This window comes from Monopterus albus, unplaced genomic scaffold (assembly GCF_001952655.1).
Source record: "Monopterus albus unplaced genomic scaffold, M_albus_1.0 scaffold28.1, whole genome shotgun sequence".
Taxonomy (NCBI): Eukaryota; Metazoa; Chordata; class Actinopteri; order Synbranchiformes; family Synbranchidae; genus Monopterus; species Monopterus albus.
Genome location: NW_018127908.1, coordinates 2,051,918 through 2,055,984, shown reverse-complemented (window position 1 = coordinate 2,055,984; position 4,067 = coordinate 2,051,918). Strand labels below are relative to the sequence as shown.

At 40.7% G+C, this 4,067-nt stretch overlaps 1 protein-coding gene across 4 annotated transcripts in view; it reads right to left on the bottom strand.

Moving 5' to 3' along the window:
• Positions 1-4,067, bottom strand: part of arhgap21b (Rho GTPase activating protein 21b) — a 40,001-nt gene that overhangs the window by 20,493 nt on the left and 15,441 nt on the right. The window contains exon 1 of one of the 4 annotated variants that reach the window (XM_020595780.1): positions 1,402-1,828. The exons of 2 other annotated variants lie outside the window; for them this stretch is intronic. The gene's annotated coding sequence lies outside the window, so the exon portion shown is untranslated. One more of the 4 variants, XM_020595779.1, reaches the window with a different exon arrangement.

The window sequence follows — 4,067 nt, the reverse complement described above, 5'->3', positions numbered from 1 at the left end:
ACACACACACACTCTCTATATATATATCAAAGTAGAACACATTTTACACTAACACATCATAGTGGGTCAAACAAAATTTTTATGGTACAGCTGTCTTTCTCCAGTATTCCTGTCCATGTTCACCAAACAACACTAGATTGTTGCTACCCACCAACTGTGATTACCAATATGGAGAAAAAAAAAAACAAACAAACTTTAATCTATGGAAAAAATAAACACCTACTACAACTGCAAACACTGTAAGCTAAATGTGGAATGGTGTTTATTTGTATCAATCTTAATATTAAGCCTGTTGCCAGTTATCTAACAGTTTCAAAGACTGTAACAACAGATACAACAATCAAGTAGCTAACAACTGACATATCTGTACAAAAATTATAACATTAAAATATAAAATGGACATAAATGTGGACAGGTAACCAGTGGCTCCAGGCTGACAGGCTGCAAACTCAGAAAGACAGCAGATCGTACATCCCTCATGGAGAGAGTGCTATATTTAGCCTGCCTGAATATTGTCCAAGGTTTATGTATAATAAAATCCTTTTCAATCAATGCAATATTAAACCAAAAGCTTCTTTCTATCCATTAATTCTGTGCTTGTAAGGCCCACTACATTTATCTACTTGTTATTATTTATACTCATAATACTTATACGAGACACACAAAGGTATGAGGACTTTGATCCTGCCACAACCTGGAGTCAAATTGCAATCTTCTATAAAGCTGTGTGATTCACAGCAATCAGTGTCAGGCTCTGTTCCTCCCTTTGTAAGCACAAGTACACACAAGAGTTCAGAGGTCACTGGCCTTTATCACATTAATGACACCTGGCATTGAGGATGAAGTAGGGGTGAGGCTTCACTGAGATGCCAGCTGGGTGCAAGCTTGAGTGCTCAATCTAACAGGTACTGCAGGCACAGGGCATCAGCCATTTCTACAGTCTACACATTTGAAGCACCAACACAGAGCTGGCCAATACACAGTAGCCTAAGGCACAAAAATAGCAATAATGTTAAAACCTGAAGTGTACATCTTGTAACGACTATGCTGACATACATGACATATGTATAACGAGACAGCAAGCACAACATGTCAACATCAAGTGGCTACCCAGTCAGCTGTTTGCTTACCCAATCAGTAGATTCCTGAGAAAAAGGCTGCCGTTACAGCATGTGAAAATGAGACGTTAAGAAATCATGGGGGAGAGGATGGAAGAGAAAAAGATACCAGCGGAGCAAAAGACACATATTGTAAAAAAAAATAAAAAAAATAAAAATACAGAACAGATTCAAAAAGTAAAGAAAGTGAACACATCAATGCCTGAGCCTGTCATGCTAAAAATATATTAGAGCTGCAGCAGCAACACAGAGGGATGAAGAAGCAGAAATGCCAGGCTATGACCTGTCTGTGCCAGTCTGTCCTGGGTGAGGTGGCAGGAGGAGAAGCTTGTCTCTCATGCTGCTGTTAAGTCTCCATGGTTCTATTCATCTTCAGCCAGAACATTACGGTGACTGAACAAGGTGGATCTAGTCTATGTCTCTCTCTCTCTCTCTCTCTCTCTCTCCCTCCGCTATTGCTCACATAACAGCAGCTGCTGATTATACATTCGACTGTGATGCTACAGCTCCCCCTCCCACTCCTTCATCCTCTCTCTTTTTCGCCTCACAGCATCAACCTGTTCAAAACACAAGGCAGTCAGCTGATTTTATCCACTGGTTTCGGCTCATCATTCATGCTGTTCCCTCTTGTTTTCCCTGCTCAGTATTTCCTCTGCTTTCCTGGCGTAGAGTTCCCTCCCTTTTCTGCTCCCTGAATGTACACTCTGTCTCTTTGCTAAGCAACTGCTGCCTGCCTCCGAGCAGTCAGTGTGTGGTGCCTCCTACAGTGTAATGCCATCCTGCATCTCTGATCCCTTGTTTTTATGGGCAGGCTTTATCAGTCTGCCTACCTACATTAATAAAGATTTTTTTTTGCGTGGCTCCTGGACATTTACTGAGCAATAGTAAAACCAATGGCATCACAAGACACGTGAGATACAGAGGACAGTGTAGATGGGTACAGAAAGAAAAACAGAGCTGGGGGGGGGCTACTATGGAAGAGGGTTGGAGTAAGAGTCAACTGGTTATCAGAAGGGAGAAAACATACTGACAATAAATGGACAAGAGTTAAGTGGATCTGAACAATATTTAATTGTTCTATGATATAACGTCTAATTTTAATTCACTCACAGAGAAAGATGAATATTATATCTCAATAACAAAGTGCACTGGAACCATGTTTCAAAGGTCCCAAATAAATGACTACTTACAGGGCGGCAGGGGGTTTGTTTAAAGAGAGAGTTGACTGTTTGTTTTAACAATACATATTGATTTTCCAGCTGCCCTACTCCCATACTCCTCAAAGATGAACTGAATTACTTATCAGATTAATTATGCTGATTCAATGCAGGCATAAAGGATGCACAAGGGAAAATTTCAGGTGAAGCAAACAGCCTGGCTCTGGCATTATATAATTCATAAACAGGTTCTCAGATAACAATAAGCCCTTGGGAGAGCATTCCTTAGCATCCCAACAAAACACTTAGTGTGATTAGCTATAGAAATGGAACAAATGAGAGCACCTTCACTTTGTCTGGAATGCACATAATGCTTTAAATAAATATGCATGCATTAAAGGTTAATGATGAGATCTAAAGTGTGCACAGGTATGAGCAGGGTTGCGGTATATCAGTTTCATGGTATATCATGGGATGAAAATTGTCATACCATGTGATCATCACTTTTGGCTTTTCCCATCAGGGGTCGGTCACCATGCCATGTTGACATTTGGCACGTGTTTTACACTGGATGCCCTTCCTGACACAACCCTGACTCAAACCTGGGCTGCAGTGGCGAGAGCGCTGAATCCTAGCCACTAGTCTATCAGGGACCCCACCAAAAACTGTCATACTCCACTAACCATAATTACCACACACACACAGACACACACACACACACACACACACACACACACACACACACACACACACACACACAGGACAAATGGCAGGAGAAAAGGAGGCTGATAATATCACAAAATTAAAAATTTTAAATCAGCAGTGTGGGATTACTATGGATATCCCAAAAATGAACACCTTCGAGAACACCATCCCTCTCTGCAGATCAATGTATGTGTCCAGAAGTGTGCATGTGCAAACATCGGTCGTAAAATGTGCTATCAAAATGATTTTGGCTGTTTGTTCGCTGATCTTTGACTTACAAAAGGACACAAACCGATCCTGGTCTGGCCACAGAAACACATGCAGAAATCTTCCAGCTTACATAAGTGAGTGAGTGTACAGACAGGACCAGTCTGGCTGCACTGTCACACACCTACAATAAATTAGCAACTATTATGATAACTCTTTAGAGCAGTGTGACAGCATTTCTCACTACCATTTTACAAACCAGTCAGTCGACTAATGGAGAAAATAATCAGCAGTTTAATCCCTAATGAAAATAATCAGTAGTTGTACTTGGATACAAAACAGTTCAAAATAGCTGCACTTCAGCCAACTATAAGAGTTAAATCCTGCTTTTACATCAATGCATGAGTGACACGCTATTATTTGTGGTCTAGAATACTTTAACAGCATATACAGTAAGGAACAGAAGTATTTGAACACCCTGCCATTTTGCAAGTTCTCCCACTTAGAAATCATGGAGGGGTCTGAAATTCACATTGTAGGTGCATTCCCACTCTGAGAGACAGAATTAAAAAAATTTCAGGAAATCACATTGTATGATTTTTAAAGAATTTATTTGTCTTGCACTGCTGAACATAAGTATTTGAACACCTGAGAAAATCAGTGTTAATATTTGGTACAGAAACCTTTGTTTGCAATTACAGAGGTCAAACGTTTCCTGTAGTTCTTGACCAGGTTTGCACACACTGCAACAGGGATTTTGGCCCACTCCTCCACACAGATCTCCTCTAGATCTGTCAGGTTTCGGGGCTGTCGCTGAACAACACAGAGTTTAAGCTCCCTCCAAAAATGTTTTGTTGGATTGAGGTCTGGAGACTGGCTA